General features: G+C 39.0%; 1 long non-coding RNA gene across 1 annotated transcript; it reads left to right on the top strand.

The window, feature by feature from the left end:
- Positions 1-9: 9 nt before the first annotated feature.
- Positions 10-12924, top strand: LOC139128699 (uncharacterized). Its single transcript, XR_011551384.1, has 2 exons — positions 10-215; positions 12352-12924. It is a non-coding gene; the product is annotated as an uncharacterized lncRNA (long non-coding RNA).
- Positions 12925-20248: the final 7324 nt, after the last annotated feature.

The raw sequence follows: 20248 nt of genomic DNA, 5'->3' as shown, positions 1-20248 counted from the left end.
GATTGGTTAATCAGGGGTCTGTTTCAATGCGAGCGGACAGAAGCTCGCGAGCCAATTGCAATCAACCTTACGCTTCGCTTGGCGCTAAATTTAACATGTTTAACGGTGTATTGAGACCGAGACTCAAAATATCCGAATATAGCTTTACTGTCAGCTTCCTTGAATGCGAGTATCTTCACTGGATTATGAAGAAAAAGGAACTACGGATTTAACTGGTAAGTAAGCCTCGAAACGCGCTATGTATACCATGATAGTTCACTTGTGACGTAAATATGAATGTTTAATTTACTTAAAGGGTGAGTCCTGCCACATTTTGAGACTTTTTCGTTTTGACTTGGGGCATATACTATAGTTCTGGTTGTCAATGAAATTGGTATTAATAAAACAAACATTTACACACAAACTGAAGCTTATTTGAGCGGTTTTTAGACGGTTGTATTATGTTATTTCGACGAAAACACGGGAAAAGTTGCACTTTTCGATTTCCATCATGGCGACATTTTCCGGAAATTGCCGAGCTCCGCCCCGTTTTGGCGTAAGTAGCTGTGACGTCACTAATAGAATGGGTGATGGTGACTTCGTGCATTGAATATGTGATAATTTCATGAGTGAGTGATAATTTCATGAGTGAAAGCAGTGCAACTGAGAATATCATCGTCACAGAAGATATGACAAAGCTGTTCAGAATTTACAGGCCTGCAAATTTTAACAGTCGGAACCTTAACTTAAACGAGAACAAGAGCGGAACTCTTGTTGACCGTCGCGTCAGTGACAAGCCCACCGTGACCACAGTCAAACACACCAGTGCACTACCGTACACACAACCGCAAGCTAACAAAATATAAATATGTCTGGAGTTGCCATCCCACCTTATTATTACTTCTCAACACAAATTGCCTCGTTCAAAATCTGTATATAAAAATTTGAATTACACCATGACGCTTGTAGATAAACGTAGTAGAGATCAAGTTGAAAATTGTCCACCGTTTAAACACACATCTTTCCTATCATTCAACAGCTGGAAGTGGAACAGGCTGAGGGTCATGTTAGCATAAACACTGAAGGTAGTATTCTCGCCGCAAAATCTTCAGTTTGGCGTTATAAAACCTCACATGAACATTGGCACTTTTAAAATATGTGACCGTAAAGACATGTCTAGCCAAATTCTCGGGAAGAGATACATTAAAATTGACAATCTACATGATGTAAATATCGGGCACACTGGCACCCGAGGCCGGGCGGCTCAGCCGGCCATTTCTGTGACGGAGTGATCAGCTACGCTTTCCGCAGTTTTTTTTCTTGATTAAGTGTCAGCGATATAAATCACAGTGTTCATTGTTTCGTGACTGCGAAATTCTCAAAGAAGCTAAAATATTTTAGGGGAGACTTAGTCGAGCAGAAGGGAACAGATGACGACAACGCGACTGCTTCGTCAACAGTATAAACTTCTTGCTACACGTTGTGTCACTGTTACTGGCAGCGCCGTGCTGTATTATACACAACCTATCGTTCAGTCTCGCAAAGAGTCAGTCAATCACTACGTAAACTTTTAGGAATATAAAATTAGATATCTCCTAACGTTACTAATTATAGAGTCACACATGCATGGGATCTAGTACTTGTATTCATTTATTTATTTACAATCACTTTCGTAAAGCATCTGAATCGGCGATCAGTCTTGGGGGATGTAAACACGGCCATACTTCTCCGCGGCCCCCGCATCCTTGACATGTTTTGGGCAACCTGTCGCAGTCTTGCTGCTGTTCTCGCTCTTGTCCACAGTTGATGATGATACACGCGAAGCTTTCTGGTGACAATGGTCGTACTGGTATGGCATTGCGATTACATAATCGATGTAGTAACTCCAGGAATTGTAAAGTCTATCTTACCGTACATCTGGCTTCCGAACCGTGTTTATTCTAAGTCACGGCACTCGAAAATGTGCACCGCAGAAAACGCTTGTCTGAATGCCTCTTTTCCGACCCTTTCTTGTAATTTTGTCAAATGCGGCTAATACATCATCCTAAATGCAATAAACTGACAATGGCTGCAGTTACTTCAGCCACCAAAGGCGTAACTTCTCACCATGTTGAAGCCACAGCGGTAAGCATTCGCTATGGCCGAGGTGAACACACTCACTCGTACATTCTATTAGTTACGTCATTTCCGGTGGCAATGCCCGCGAATTCCGAAACGACCCGAATGGCAGCTAACTTCAAAGTCGCACAACATATTGCATTTTATAATATTTAACCACGTCGTTTCATTGGGTTGATGCATTTATTTGATAAAGTGGGAATGGCAAAATCATATAGCATAGCTCATTTTAAGCAAAATTAACTTTGAATTTATGCGGGACATACACTTTAAATGCGTCAAGGCCTTTTATCAAATTTCCGTTGAGGATAATTCTCCCAGTCACAGAACTAGAACTGCTATATAGCTTGACACGTAGCCAGGCTCGATGTTGTCTCTCCCGGCATTATTCGCACCATCAAGGTCAGTCCTGCCCGGAATAATTTTAGCAATTTGTGGGCTAGGCCTATGTTTTACAGTAATAGCTGTGGGTCCATAGCTGTGGTGATTTCAGACGGGATTCTTGCTGCGGATCCGTAGCCCTACCACCCTCTTTGCTGGTTGTGTTTGGGCAACACAACTAGCAAAGGGAGTGCTAGGGCTACGGATCCGCAGCAAACGGGATTCCTGCCTTTTACGGGCTAGTTAAAATCGTAAAAATCAAAACCAGCCCGTAAAAGGCAGGGATCCGTCTGAAAATACCACAGCTATGGACCCTGGCACAGCTAGGCCTAGCTCTGCGTGGTAGGACTGTGTGTTACTGGCGTTCCGGCCCCTCACAACAGGACAAGGAAGGCCGTATAACGCCGGTAGGCCTAACACCCTGCCATGCAGAGCTAGGCTGGGCCGTGGGGCTTGCGTGATTCCAAACCAAGTCAGTTTCGTAATGGTAAAAGATAGTAAAACTGACATTTATGTCCAGGGTTGAATGAGGTTAGCCTATTTATTATTTCTCAGGATGTTTGCTGCAGATAGCCAAACCGTTGACCTATGACGTCACATTCTAGCATCGGGATATAAACAAAACACGTTTACATTAATTAAAGTGTAAAAAATACTGTTAGAGAGTTGATTTGATTTTGGCGCAGAAGTTTGCTTACTAAGCAAAATATCGACCGAGAATACGTGTTTTTGTTTAGATCCCGAAGCCAGATGTGACATCATAGGTCAACGGTTCAATATCCATGATGGTGGATTTCATGATTTTTCCCACGGCAGCAGCCGCCCAGTAAAGTACGGAGAAAGTTAGTAAACGGAGAGGAAAATGGACATCTGCGTTGGCATCCGTCGATAGGTAGGCGCTCGATGCACCCCGACTTCGGATTATGATGGGCTTTTTGTTTTTGTTTACAGTCTGCACGATAACCCGGCTTTTGAGGTGTGGCCGGTACCAGTGATTTGATTGGGTATTGTAGGGTGATTGGCATGTGTGACATCATGTCAGAAACCATTTTCTTTAATGGGTGGGTTCAATCACTAAGGTATAAATAACAATTGATATTTGTTATCACATGAAGATATTTTACAATAATTTGATATTATTTGTAATTTATTTAATTAAAATAACTATTTTCTTGATGATTTGAAGACGTTGAGAACCTCAGTATGCATGTGTTCTATGACAGTTAAATTTCCCACCCTGCGCATAAATGGTTGACACTTCGACGAGAGTTGACCGCTGTCGATGCTATACCATCAAAACATTAGAACAAGAAACTCACACGGTTCTTAAAGTTACGGATCAAATTTAAAGCTAATTATCTTTCTAGAGTAGAAATAAAGATAAGTACAAAAACGGCTTTGCTGGAACGAACCTAGATTGAAAGGTCTAAATGTAGCGATCACATGAACTTCCCGACCGGTCCAACTACCCGTCGACTGCATGCCGTACTGTCAAGATTCGATGTCTAAACACAAAAGAGCTGCTGTTTAGCCCCTGCTGATGTGTACCAGCCCCAAAAGAGTACTGCCACATTTATAGAAAGCTACAAACTATATGAGTCTGTTTTTACTCACAATGACTGAATCCTGTCTCAAAGCTGTCATCAATATAATTTCCTGACGGGCAGTGTGTGGATACTGGATACGATCATCGTTGCATGGGCATACCACAGATGATCGTTGACACTCGCTGGAAAATCGACCGCTAGGACTATTATTTTGTTTGGTTTTACAGAGAGTAATGGGCTGTGGTACAGAGATATCGACTAATTACACACATTGGAAGGTAAATTGCCTGTCGGGCAGTGACGGGCAGCAGTATGACCCTTTGATCGAACACTTGCAACACTGCCTGCGATCGCAGACGTAGACCAGTTGTGAGATCGACAGAAATTTTACTTGTCTGGATCTTTTCAACAAATACGGGCTACCAAAAGTACCTCTGAATGCAGTTGTAATTAGCAACCTCTACTACAGAAAATGTACTCATACGCCGACGAGTTATTCCGTATTGTGCAAGTTTCGTGCATTTCGAGTGGCTCGCCGGTGGAATGAGCACGCACAAGCGAGTAATACACGACAGCTCATTATGCATGACCTCATTATGTCTAGCCATTCAACCAATAGGCGCAGCTTTGAGATGTCATGTGATACTATTCATGAGCATTTGTTTACAACATATGCGATTTTCCCGCCACGTCGTTAGCCTGGGTTTTCTTGATTATCTACGCCTATTTTACCTTATTAAGGCATAGCTGATGAGTCATACTTTGAGGGCAATAATAATCAGCTCAGCTGCATTCAAGAAAGTGGTAAGGGATTGGCTAGTACCGCGCTTCGCGCCCTTACGACTTGGATTTGACATGTGTCAATCAATGGTTTTCACTGCAAGTTACTCGCAATCGTGTCAATCAGAGCAATTACCGACGAGGGGGCAAGCCCCCGATGAGTAATATGAAGCTGTATGTTGCCAGGAGTAAACCATTGCCGATTGGAGAGGTTTGCATTAGTCTGATGGTACTTAGGTGGAACATAATCGGCTTGAAAATTTAGGGTTTTTCATTGTTTCGCTCAAAAGTTAACAGTGCTTAGAACACATTTTGATGAACCACAGTAATGATTAATCATTTTTAAACAATTAGTAATACATAAAGGCCTTACTTTTCATACTAAACTGTCTACATGATTTTTAGACCAAAAATTACAAAGTTTCAAAGAGAGGTCCTGTCAACCCCATAGAAAATGTACCTTCCATTTCTGGGTGCAGTGAGGTCACCAGCCGAGCGGGCGGGACTTTAGCACCCGTTTACTGTATTGTGGAAGCTATGCTAAAAGTGACACTTGTAGCCTTTTTCAAGCAGCGTCGTCCTCAACAGCAGGATTATGCCACAAAATTTACAAAATTTTCATATTTTGCCGTATATTCACACACGTGAATTCGCTCCATTTCTGCCGACGATCGCGTGCCTAGTGAACCAGATGACTTTATTTTACGTTTACATTGACAATGGGGTACGTTTAATCGGCATAGTTTGGCGATTGTGTCTTTAGACCAAAAATTACAAATTTTGAAAGTTGAGTTCGTTCAAAATCAAGTCATTTTAGCTATCCAATTGAAAAGTGATGAAATTATATTTTAAAATATGTATATTGCCAAAACATTTGTCGACAATATTCTTCAGACCTATAGCCGACACTTACCATCTCAAAAACAGTGAAAATATATCTCAGTTTATGAGAAAACCGCGTCTTTATTTTGGCGATATTGCTGGCTTTTGTTTACTTTCAATGACGCCACTGAAAGACGCCATTCTTGCCTATATTACCCGTCATGCAATGGTACCGGAAAAGCCCGGTCATCGTGCAGACTGTTATCTGGAGCATTGCAATTAAAAACGCTCACTCACTATCTCACTGTTTACAGCTCTGAATACGCATGCATGCCCGGGTCTGATGGGGGGGGGGGGGGGGGGGGTCATCGCCACAGACCTCTGATCTCCACAACATGCAGCACTGCATATTCACAGCTAACTATCCGCTAACTCACTGTGAGATTAGCAGCGTCCGGGATATTGTGAAACGTTTGTCCATAATGTACGCTACATCATGAATGTATGTACATCCATGGGTATACATATGGTAAGGGAGCCTTCAGTAAGATGGTGGGCCGGGCACGCCTGGGGCATTCCGCGCACACCTTTACCGTAGAATGTGACCTCCCCATTATCCTCCTGTCTAAAATGTGACCCCCCCCCCCTTGTTTAACATTCTAAAATTTGACCCTCCCCCAACCACTGCAGTATTCTCCTCAGGAATAAGTGAAAAGTATCAGCTATACAAAATTTGTTTAATTGTTATGTAACTTAGGGACAAATTACGGAGAAAAGGGCTGGTGTTTTTGGAGGGACAGTCACAATCTATCACACAAGCATTTTTGAAGAGATATGGCATTTCATACATTTGCGGAAGGGTTATCATATTTTGTGCTACTATAAGAAGGCAAGATGTGGCTGATACGGTGCCTCATCCAAAAAATAACAAATCACACTACATGCAGTCTATCAAGAAAATTATTGACAATTTTCCACCACAAAACATGCAATATCTGTATATTTGATGTGTTTGATAATGTATTGAAATACACTTTTGCTTGAAATGGGAAGTAAAATCACATTGTGCATTTGTGTACAAGAGATTGATTTTGATATTTAATCTAAAATGTTGGTTCACCATATATGGCAGTCTATGATGAAAGTATTAATAATTGTTTTCCAATTCAAATAGGTAAATCTGTGCACTTATGTACACTTGATTATTGGTGTTAATGTTCATGTTTACCGGTAGACTGGAGTGGTTTCAAGTCCATGTTGTGCAAGAAATTTGATTTTGGAATTTCACTGAAATGTTCATTCACTCAGTGTACATGGTAGTCTCTGAGAAAATTATGCACATATTTTACAATATAAAATAATAATATCTTTGTATTTGTGTTCATGTGGTAATTGATATACACTTTTCCACCTGTTCCATATGTTTTTGTCTCTTGTCTTTCATCAGTTTTAACTGTTCTGGGTGTTAAATCATCTTCTTTGCTTAATTGTGAAACTTGTGGATAATGTATATGCATTTGAAGGAATCAGTGTATTTCATTGGTGATTTCCTATTCAGGAAATATCATACAGACAATCAAAGGTTTCTCCATAAAATCAGCTTCTGTCAAAAGTGACCCTCCCCAAGATAGGTTTATAAATAATGACCCTCCCCCTTGAACAGTTTTCTGAAAATTGACCCTCTCCCCAATTCTTCCGGCCCTGTGATTTCTGAAGACTCCCTAACTAAGGTAGGCGTGGTATAGCTCTGCATCACAGATGTTATGTTGACTTGGTAGTTTGTAAAAGTGTAGTTTATGCGGTTACTTTATGCTGCGTTCTGACGTGTATCCCTTTTCCTGCCAAGTCCATATTTCACTACCAGGTCAAGACGGAAAAATTAATGAAACACAACATATTCCATAAGATGTATTTTAACATAATACTGTACATTTGAAAGCTGTTGAAAAAATAATACTGTAAAGTTGAGTCATTTGACTAAAGATGCTATAATAGACCAAGCCAAGTGGGTGAAAATACTTCACGTTTTGGCTCAATACCACTTTTTACTGACTTGGCTGATGGGGAAAATATACTGTCTGGCAGGAAAAGGAATACATGCTACGCCTTACCACTCATTATCATAATTGAATGCTGTCCACATCACTGATTGGTACGTGAGTTAATGCCATCAATGGCATCAAAAGGAGATTCACCACTTTCTATGTATAGACGCTATCCATATGATGTGTTGCGTTATTACAATGGTGGACTCTAGAAATGCCGAATTTGTCAAAACACGGCAGATATCTCCTAAAGTTTTCTGTTATCATGACATGAGAATGCTTTTGGACAGTAGAGACTCTTCCGCATCAAACTGGGTAACGGACTGTAGGATTTGTGTTTATTTTTTGACTAGAATGGGCAGTTTTATATTCAGGCCAGACAAGTCCGTTTCAAACCTTTGTGGTAAGGCTACGTACCAGTATGTCCAAGCGTAGCGTAAACTCACAGCATGAACTACACTTTTACAAACTACCCAGTACACACAATGGCTGTGCCCTGCATACGATGCTACATGTGTTCCGGACGCCGTACAGCCTCACACCATATAACGCTGGGAACACACAACAATCGTATGCAGGGCTTACATTATGTCTCTAAAATGCCCAAGTAGTGGTTGTTTTGAGAAATAGATGTCCTTATTGGCTTTCAAAGTTTAAAGGAGTGTTCACAAGTAAGCTTACACTTTTTCTTCAGGGATGTGCAACCCAAAATAGCACCAAATTAATCTACTTTGTTTTTACCAATAAAAGTGTAGCTCGTGTTTTGTTTCAAGTTAAAACTTAGAGACACATTTAAGGAGTGTTCAGTTATTATGGCGGGGGGTTGGCCATAAAATCCAGGGATCACCTCAAATTTGAAAACTGCAAAGGAGGGGGTCATGCGTTTGTCAAACAGCACAGGGGGTTCACTTTCAATTTTCATAAGTATCCACCCCATCAAAAAGCATTTTCAGTGTTCAAACAATATTGTGGGGTATAAAAATGATTTGTTGCATGATTTCTTTCTGAAGTCATTTAAGGTGGCTGGAAAGGCTATTTTTGCACCAATCTTTTCTCAGAGTTAATGTCAAGTTTCAAGTGTTAGAATGAAGATATTTAGTTCAAATTTTCAGGATAACTCCTTAGTTAATATTTTCTCCCAAAAATTGTATATTTGCAGCCGTGATTTTGAAATATGACACCAGTAAATATTAAAATTTAATTTTTTATTTTTTTTTTACATATTTGAATTTAATTATAATTGGAAAGTATAAATATTACCAAATTTGTTATAAATATGTTGACACTATTTATTGTAAGATTTGTACGGCAGGATTTGTAAATAAAATTTGTTTTTATGATTTTACATGGGTTTATATATCAAAAATTATTAAAAATTCTTTCAATTTCAAAATGTGATTTTTCAAAAAACACTTCAAGTACAGGAAAATTGTGCCATACAAATCTTATCTGTAACCTTGTTAATAGGCTGTAAAAATTCCATGTCCATATCTCATTTCAAAGGTTGGATTAAAGTGGCATAAAATTATGAAGGAAAACTGTTATTTTGTCAAAAATGTTGAAAACAAGCCATATTTGCACCCCTCTTTTGAAGTCATAGAGCAGTTTTTTTGATTAATCTCACTTTTGACACCTCTTTGACACTCAAAGCATCTAAAAATGCATTTACAATAGCAGTCACGCACTCTGAATGCCAGCACCGCCTTGTCAAACTTTCCTGAAAAACAGCAAATAATGACTTTCCCTTTTCAAAATTTTCAATAAAAGCTAGGGGACCTCTACCATAGTTAATACACTAAGGACTCCCCAACTTCTTCTTATTTGGTCAGCTTTTCAGAAGTTTCAACAGGCTATAATTCTGCAATGCCTTTGTGCCCAAATGTCTAGTTTTTTTATACCACAGAGAATGTTGACTAATTTTATATTTTAATAGTTTTGTTGAAATTTATAACTGACGCTCTAGCCTTTCCAACCACCTTAACTGTAAATCTGAATAAAATTATAGTCATCTGTCACACATACATCTTCCCTTGTCTTCTTGTAAGTCGAGCTCACTGAGGGCAATGAATAATTCCAAAGTTATTTACATGTTAGAGATATGGCAAGTTTTGTATGGAAAATATTTAGCAGTTACCTGTAAACTGTCATGAAAAGTGAAAGAATACTTTTACATGAAATTCAAGTATCATTATTGTTGTCCACATCTGAACTTTCAAACACCATTTTTGAATCAATGACATTTGTATCAGTTGTAAAATGTCTATAAATACACAGATTTAGTTTTGTGTTGAAAACAATTATTCAAACTTTCCCCATAGACTACTATGCATAGTGAATCAACATTTCGGTGAAATTCCAAAATCAAATTTCTTACACACAACCATTTGTAACCATCCTAGTCTAATCAAGCATACCGGTAATATGTCCATTATACAACGTCTATATATACACAATTATAACAAATTTTTCATCGGAAAAAATTATTTACAATTTTATCATAGACTCCCATGTATTGTGGATGAACATTTTCAATGAAATTCCAAAATCAAATTTTTGTTCACACATGAGTTTTAACAATCCTATTTCAATCACAAGTACATTTATGCAATAATCAAACGTCTATCAATGCATAGATATTGCTAGTTTTGTATTGAAAATTATTTCGAGTTTTCTCATTGACTACCGTGTATAGTGAATCAGCGTTATCAATTAAATCTAATCTAATATCAAAGTTTTGTCACAGTACACACATGGACTTTTTACCTGTTAATGCAAGCAAAGTACATGAACATGCACCATGAGTAAATGAACAGATATATTTTGTTAGTCCCCACGGACACCATCCGGGGGGACTTATAGGTTTAGTCATGTCCGTGCGTGCGTGTGTCCGTTCACGCAGATATCTCAGAGATGCAAAGAGCGATTTCACTCAAACTTGGTACAAGGATTACTTCATAATATGTCATACAGATGCACGTTGATTTGTTTTGTGATACGATCCAATATGGTCGCCAGGCGGCCATTTTATTACGATTTTTTCATGTACAGAGCCATAAATCAGACATAATACAACCGATTTTATTCAAAGTTTGTACAAGGACATTGACCAATGTCATAGATATGCAACTCGATTTGTTTTGTGATACGATCCAATATGGTCGCCAGGCGGCCATTTTATTACAATTTTTTCAAGTACAGAGCCATAACTAAGACATGTTTCAACCGATTTTATTCAAAGTTGGTACAAGGACATTGACCAATGTCATAGATATGAATGTCAATTTGTGTTGTGAATCGATCCAATATGGCTGCCATGTGGCCATTTTGCTACCATTTTTTCATGTACAAAGCCATAACTCAGACATGTATCAAGCGAATTTATTCAAAGTTGGTACAAGGACATTGACCAATGTCATAGATATGCACGTTGATTTGTTTTGTGATACGATCCAATATGGCCGCCAGGCAGCCATTTTATTACAATTTTTTCATGTATAGAGCCATAACTCAGGCACATCTCAACCGATTTTATTCAAAGTTGGTACAAGGATATTGACCTATGTCATATATGTACGTCGATTTTTTTTTGTGATACGATCCAATATGGCCACTAGGCAGCCATTTGATTACGATGTTTTCATGTACAGAGCCATAATTCAGGCACATCTCAACCAACTTTATTCAAAGTTGGAACAAGGACATTGACCTATATCATCCATATGCATGTCAATTTGTTTCACAATATGATCCAATATGGCCGCATGGCTGCCATTTAGTTACAATATTTTCATGTCCTTAGCATTAACTCAGACATGCATCCTCGGATTTTATTCAAAGTTGATACAAGGACATTGACCTATGTCATACATATGCATGTCAATTGGTTTCACAATCTGATGCAATATGGCTGCCTTGTGGCCATTTTGTTATGATTTTGTCATGTCCCGAGCCACAACTTGGATATGTATCAACTGATGTTTTTCAAAGTTGGTACAAGGACATTGACCTATCATGTCATAAATATGCATGTCTTTTGGTTTCACAATCCAATGCAATATAATGGCTACCTGGTGGCCATTTTGTTACAATTTTTTCATGTACAGAGCTATAACTCGGACATATTGCCCAGTATCATTCAAAGTTGGCACAAGGACATTTACCTATGTCATACATATGCACATCAAGTTGTTTAACGGCATGTAGCAGTATCATGTCAATTATTGAATTTTCGTAATTAGTCTGATATGTCAAGAAATACTGCATCAAATTTCATGAAACTTGGTACAGATGTTAAGCTCACATTACTTTGATAGTGAAAAAGACATTTATCAGTGTAAAGTTAATTAATTTGTAATTGCATATGTAATAAACTTTCCTAATTACAGTGATATATCCGCATTGATTCATTTTAATGACCTTTTGTAATTAGTATGGCGACTCACATTGGCTTTATGTTTTCACCACATGGAACTCATTTTTGGCCATTAAGCCCCATCTGTATGCAGTATATTTAAACACATACCTAATTAATGAAGGGGACAACTTCCTCCCGGAGGACTTGTAATTAAAGTACACATTAACATGCGGGGACTGTGTCATTGTCGATGACTTGTTAAAGATAGATGTACTTCTAATGTAATATGTTAAAGATGCTAATTCCCTTTAATTTTTTATTTCAGAATCTTCAAAGTGATGGATATCAATACAGTGTACCGGTACATTGCCACGACATTTGTAGCTGAAGCATGCATTAAAGTACCGCTCTTGTTGCCTAGTGTACATCACCGGGACATTCGTAGCTGTGGTGTTCAATGAAGTACAGCTTTTGTTAACTAGTGTACATTGCCACGACGTTTGTAGCTGAAGTGCATATGTTCAGTGAAGTACAGCTCTTGTTGACCAGTGTACACTGCCAGGACATTTGCAGCTGAAGTGTTCTGAAGTGCAACTGTTGTTGAGAAATGTACAATGCCACGACATATGTAGCTGTAGTGCGTGTGTTCAGTGAAGCAGAGCTCTTGATGACTCTTGTAATTGCCATAACATTTGTTGCCAAGGTGCATGTGTTCAGTGAAATAGTGCTCTCCGTGACTAGTGTACGCTGCCACAACATTTGTAGCAGCAGGTTCAATGAAATACAGCTTTTGTTAACAAGTGTACATTGCCACGACGTTTGTAGCTGAAGTGCATTATGTTCAGTGAAGTACAGCTCTTGTTGACTAGTAAACACTGTCTGGACATTTGAAGCTGAAGTGTTATATGAAGTGCAATAGTGTTGAGTAATGTACAATCCAAAGACATCTGTAGCTGTAGTGTACGTGTTCAGTGAAGTAGAGCTCTTGATGACTCTAGTAACTCCCACGACGTTTGTAGCTTAGGTGAATGTGTTCAGTAAAGTACAGGTCTTGTTGACCAGTGTACACTGCCACGACATGTGTAGCTGAAGTGATCAATGAAGTGCAACTGTTGTTGAATAATGTACAGTCCCACGACATGTGTAGCTGAAGTGTTCAATGAAGTGCAACTGTTGTTGAGTAATGTACAATCCCACGACATACGTAGCTATAGTGTATGTGTTCAGAAGCAGAGCTCTTGGTGACTGTGTTATTGCCACAACGTTTGTAGCTTAGTTGAATGTGTTCAGTGAAGTACAGGTCTTGTTGACCATTTTACACTGCCACGACATGTGTAACTGAAGTATTATATGAAGTGCAACTGTTGTTGAGTTATGTACAATCCCACAACATATGTAGCTGTAGTGTATGTGTTCAGTGAAGCAGAGCTCTTGTTAACTTGTGCAATTGCCACTACGTGTGTAGCTGAAGTGTATGTGTTCAGTGGATTCCTTGTTGACAAGTGTACATTGCCACGACTTCTGTTGCTAGAAATGTTCTATGAAGTACAGTCCTTTTTGACTTTTTCAATAAGTTTACTATTTTGAAAGAAAAATCAGATTAAGCGTGTTAAATTTTCCACATTAGAACTGGAAAATATGAATTAGAATCTGTTATAAGTGTACGGCAGCGCCATTAAACTCCCCTTTTACACCTCCTTGATAAACCCCCTACTGAAATTCAACGTCAATAAAATCCTTAGCCGATGCTAAAAGTTTCATCAGTTGCTTGACAGCATTACTTGTGGATTTTTGTATATTCGATTCCTCCCTTCGGTGATAAATTCGTCAATTTCGGGAGGTGACTCAGCAGTTTACATGTAGGCTACTTCTAGAAGCTGAAGAGTTTTTAATTTTACGGGATTGAGAAACAGAGAAACTGTCACGATCATCGTAATCAAAATGTGTAGACTTTTGTCACATGTTTATAAATCCCTAATTCCGTCAAAACTCTTCAAAACCTAAGCTTACTCTATTTCATCTATAGAAGCTAGGCAATAATGCTGGCGACAAAAAGTCGTTAACCTACCATTACCATGGCAGTAGAAAAAAAGTTCCGACCGTATTAACCTACTTCTAACGTCAGAAGTAGGGAATACGGAAATCTTGTAAACAGTATTACTATTGTGTGATGTCACACTGTGGGAATAACAGGGTATATGTAAGTGATAAATATTAAATATATATATATATATATATATATATATATATATATATATATATATATATATTATATATTATATTATATATATATATATATATATGTATATATATAGACAACGATAATAATAATTTTCGTAAACAACAAATTCGCATTAAAGTGGGTTCCATGGGTATTGCAATCAGGGTACTGCATACTGTCGGGCACGACGTTACAGTTACATAGTATTTGAGCTGTTGATATTCAGTCAAATTTTTGTCCTCGAAGAATAACGTAACTTTGTCCGAGTTAAATTTCTAGGCCCATGCTATCTTTGAAATCGTGTGTATAGCTTCGTGGAAGGTTCGTGTTGGGTGAGGTCGTCTGGCATTAGCTCCGTAGACAAACGTTGTTGCCGTGTTCCTCGCTCACGCGACCGACGACTACAAAATTAATGATCAACAACTCGTTCACGGCACATTGACTGTATTCTTAACTTATTTCAGAGGATCAAATACGGATTATTGTGGAAAACTACTCTTATTTTGCAAAAAGTAAAGAATTATTGGCTGGTGCATGTGATAAGTATAGTATTCTTTATAAATTGTCTTCGTTTGGCTCGGAAAATACTCGTTACATAATATGACAGAACCTTACGGCTAGAGAGTGCAAGCATTCCGTACTGGGGGTATTTGCACGAGTTGCTGGAGGTGTATTCTTGCGTCAGTCCTCGCACGAGCGATAGCGAGTGTGAGGGCAGCAAGAATACACCTCCAGCACAAGTGCAAATACCCCCAGTACGGAATGTTTGAACTCTCTAGCCGTAGGGCTCTGTTATTGTTACTTATGTTTTAACTTTACTTTGAGAATAAACAGAAAAATAAATCTGAAACAGCCTATAAAAACGAAAGAAATGCGACCACACAACCCAGGCAGAGTTCTGCGGAATGATATTCATTGTTTACGCTGTTTTGTGAAGAGGCGCCACTACGATGATGTCATTGACTTTTTATCGGCTGGAGGTCCTGCATTCCCACTTTTGATTGGATAACGCTGTTTACTTATTTACAGGTCACAAGGTCAAGTATTAGCTCACACAGTGAAAGTGAACAAAAGGCAGGAATACTTCCGCGTTCAAAGGCTAGTGGTCGATGGTCCGGGAAAATTAATGAAACAAAAGACTTATATTCCTTTGAAAATTTTAATGAACATGGAAAATAAACATGAATTATAATTATTACATAAATATCAACAAACCAGCAATCTTTGGTCAACATGACGACACTTTTAACGGAAATATTGGCGAAGGACGGCATCGACACTGATATTCAGTGCAGTGTAAACAATCGAAATCTGACCGCGTACCGAACAAACATTACACAGTAAAGATCACGTAACGAAGTTTCAAACACATCAAGAGTCCAGTTATGTCCAAAGCAAGTAAATCTATTGAAAAATGACCAGTGTCACTTGAAAGTCACCGATCTCAGAGAGCTACCCGTCGTCCAAATCATACAAAACCATAGGAGGTCGTCTCCTGGTAGCGGGATTTTCAATGGAATGGTGACCACAATTTGCGGTGGACGTGTTCCCTGCTACGTTGAAATTGAAATTAAAAGTTCCGCCAGTAATGGTTGCGTTGGCAAACATGCCCGCGATAGCACTGCTTGCTTGCTGTGACGATATACTCAGGACTGGATTATTAAGAATGGCTTAACCTGAAAGCGGCGGCGTTTCAATAGGCAGGAGCGCCCGGTCGTGACTCTGTTGCTGTGGCTCATACTTCGAACGGGCGCCGGTTAAAATATCGCTCATCTGATTCTGCTGGTCTTCCGAGGCGATCGCGTATCTGTTCAGGCTATTCAAGTTCTTGTGACCGCTCAACTAAACCACTGTGTTTGGCGTAACCCCTGCGTGTAGTAAACGGGCTATCGACGTTTTCCTGGCACTGTGGTTCGTCAACTTGCCCTCGAGACCAGCGGCTGTGCACATATGTTTCATAATGGTGTCGATCTTCTTGCGTTCCATTGGCTGCGTCCGAAACCAAAACCGCTCTGTACACTTGCTGAAGTTGCCTGGATTCCGAGTAGAATGGGGAATCTAGATACTTCATCTTTTGCGGTCCTCGAAATTCATATTCTTTAAAGACTCGTACAGGGCATTCGCTGGGCTATCCGGCGTAGCATATGCTCTTGGTTGAAACTTTCTCGTTTTTCCCGGCTCGCCATTACGGGTCTTCGTCACTCGCTCGTTGTACGGTAAGTACTCGCCGCGCTGATCCTCCTTGATGACGATATCGCCCTATCTCATCTGGTGGTGTTCATTGCTTCCCCGCAATCCAAACAACTTCGTCATCGTGTACCAACCGTGTTAATAATTGAATCGGGGGTGGAGGTACCTAGATGCCGGCTCTCGATCAGGTTCAATTCGTCCGCCTATGTTATCGCGGACGATCTGCACGGTAGGTTGCCCTTTCCTTCTGCTTTCAACTTCTTTCGCTTCGCGGCAAGCGACTCTCTGCTCTTCTTGAACTCGTCGTCCCGTATAATACTCTTCGGGTACTGCATTTCTCGTAGATGTCTGTCGGTGCTCTTTTGATAGCTCGACAATGTGTCTTGTTCACATTCGTTGCTGTTTTTCATCCTCACCGACCAGACGAAAGACACCAGCAGATCATCGAGTTCACTCAATGGTACTTTATGAACAGGACGCGTATCTCCTCTCATATGGGTTTTCCACTCGTGAAAAACTGCCAACTCACGCTTGGTTTTGTTGGCCGTGTTGGGATATTTCTGTTTAGCATTTGTCGATCTACTTCTTTGTCCGTCACTTCTACAAATCTCTGCACGGCAGACGTACTTTTACTCGACCCGGCTGCAGGATGACTGGCCGTCGAGGATGATGTTGACGGTAATGTAGATTGTTGTTGTTCCGCAACAGGTACCGTGAATAACATGTCTATAGTAAAATTCATCTTCTAGTTGTGACAAATAAATGCAATTTTCCTTGTCGTACTTTTCGTCTGTGCAATCGAAATCCTCCATCATGAACGTTGAAACGGTACTGCGACTTGTTAAAAGGCTTGCAGACGACAATTTGTGGTTTGTTTATGTAATAGACGTTTACAAACAAAAATTACTTCCGGCTAGTATTACTAATTTGGATTTGGATATGGCATAATGTTTTCGGTATTGCACTGCAATGCAAATACATGTGGTACGAGCGCACTCCGATGCAAGTAATCCGCAGTACAAATGTAATAATGACCGTGCCACACCACCCGTCTTTTACTCGTGGTGACACGGTCATTGCATCACTCGTATTTTCCTTCGCCAGACCAAGAAAACTATTAGGGAATGATATTTAGTAGTAACGTCAATATGTTTGCATTCAGGAAAAGCGTTTCATTCTATCTCTTCTCGCCTTCTGTTTGTAGTTATACTACATATTCCCGAAAAACCCAAAAAATCAAATGATTATCAACGAAAAAAGTTCTGTTCAAAGAGCAAAATTAAGCTTATTAGTAGTTTGATCGGTATCATTATTTTACTTCCAATTTGTTTGTTTTACTGTTTCATAGCAAAATACCATTTGTATTTTTTTGTTCTTTTCTCATATCAACAGAACGTATACAAACCACATTATAACATAAAACTATTTACGTAATTTGTCTTTTACAAGGGACATGTAGCATGCATTTCTCGATATTATTCATGATTTTTCTCATATTTTAAAAATTGTGGCACTGTAAATTCAGTTGAATCAACCTCATTTACCTTAGTTTACTTTTCACTGCCTACGGGCCAATAGCTTGCCGTGACGGCTTTAATACATTGTACATGTTGTTGGGGACTGAGTATTTGTAATTGGATAGCCATCCTCTTCTGTACCACCCACTTTTGTACCTCTATTTGATTGCAATCATGCCAGTCGTTTTTGTTTTAAAGTTGAGAAAGCTATGCATTAAAAGATGCGTTGACATGTTTATGTCAAAGTTTATATCAAAACTTAGAACTGGTAGTGTCACCCGAATTAAAATGCTTGGATTACCATTTCTTGTTTACATTATCGCATAAGTCAATCTCGAAGCTTGATTAGGGCAGCGCATACAACCATGCACAATTCGCTACAATATACCTGATCATATATACATTATAAAGTGTCACTGCCTTCTTACTTTCACATGCGAGACAGCCCGAACATTTTCCATATGCACTTACACTCTAGAAGTAAACGCGTTAAATATTTTGACACATTTCACACTTGCTTGTTCGTGTTCAAGGGCACGTTTATCTCTTACTTACAACAAAGTTTCGTAAAAATGAGTTTTTTTTTCTCGTCGGTCATCATGAGGAGACAAGGCTACGTATTTGGAAATTGATGTTAAAAGGAGAGTAAAGTCTACGTACTGGGCTACAATTTTCTCTCACACTTGCCATACTCAAACCTTTTTTCTTCAAAAATATTTCTAAAAATTTAATCTAATATCCAATTCCTTCAGTACGTCACTTTTTAACGCGACTGAGTTGTGTCGTCCTGCCTTCTGCGCCGCTTGTTTTAATAAATTTTGTTAATGTAGAAGTACACTTTTCCTATCTTCCACTTTCCTTTGCCTGGCATTACGTCTCTACTGTCGGGTAACGGAGTGTCATTTACACGACTCCAATTATTATAAATAAGAATAAAAGTTTCATCTAAATTTGAAGATTTAATAGGCTCCATTTAATATCTTCTGCGTGATTTTGTATTGATAATTACAAACAGCATTAACTAATGACACAATATGTTAGTTTCCTTTATACTCATTTTTATTTGCTCTGCAACATTTTACAAATATATTTAGTTTTAGTAGGGCTTGCCTTTCTGTTGTATTTTCTCGATGTACTACTGCAAAACACTACTAGCAATGAGAGTATTCTATGTATGAAGCAGAGCCTTGTTTTACGGCAATGCAATGCTGTGCCGTCATAATTTGATTGTCTCATATTGCTTCATCGGTAAAACCTTACGCTATCTTCACAATTTATATAATCATTACGTTCTGCTCTGCCGGATGCGAAACTCTGTTAGTGGACTTCTGTCCTCATCATTCACGTATTTTAAGCTTTAGTGCCTACACCATATATTTTTCCCCTTTTCTCAACGGTTTTCGGTCTATTTGATATGTTATTTTTGCTGGTGTCCAGGATGTATTGCTGGCACTGCACTGTTTGCATTATAAGTGGACATGTTGCGTATTCTGCTAATTAATACGCTAAGGGAGTACTTTTCTGCAGCAAAGTCCTCTTGAAATTCAAAGTGAAGTACGCCGAACAACCAATTAGTGAGTATTTTTGCATTCAGTCGTGTGTGTTCCAGCAAATTACTGTGGTTTGATGCAAAACATGTTGTTGCAACTATACCCCATTTTTTGTAAGCAAATGGACAGACATTATTTTTTATTTACACGTTTCATTTTTCAAGCATTTCCGAATTCAATATCCTTCCCCTTCTCTATTTCGTGAAGAATACCATCTTATAACAAATAAATGACAGCAAATGAAATTGCGCCATTTATTTCTGTGCTATCCCAAGTAATACTAATAAAAATGTTGAAATCAATTTTAAAAGTGCCAACATCACAACGTAGACCAGACTGCTGTAAAACACATTATCAATTCCGAGGAGTTCGGGACATATTCAAGATCGGTATTAGAGTTGTAATTTGAAATTTGACTTACGCTATCTCCGTCGAGTTCAGTTTCACGATCACTGACAATTCCACTATCACTGTCTAGAAAAACATGCTCAAGGGCTTAGTCGGTGTTAAACTGTGCCCGCGTCGCCATTTTTAAATACCTTCTGACAGAAAAACGACAACAACAACTGATCACAGGATTGATACAAATTACGGCGGAGAAATGACCGAGTATGGCGGCATTTGTTTACAAATTTGGCGCGCATGCTCATTTAGGTTTGACCTGTACCCCGTGCGCTAAACTAGGTTTGAGGAAATAGTCAACAAACATGATGTAGATCAGACAAAGCCAACGTATATCGAACG

This window comes from Ptychodera flava, unplaced genomic scaffold (assembly GCF_041260155.1).
Source record: "Ptychodera flava strain L36383 unplaced genomic scaffold, AS_Pfla_20210202 Scaffold_65__1_contigs__length_701920_pilon, whole genome shotgun sequence".
Taxonomy (NCBI): domain Eukaryota; kingdom Metazoa; phylum Hemichordata; class Enteropneusta; family Ptychoderidae; genus Ptychodera; species Ptychodera flava.
This window is presented reverse-complemented; position numbering and strand designations above follow the sequence as displayed.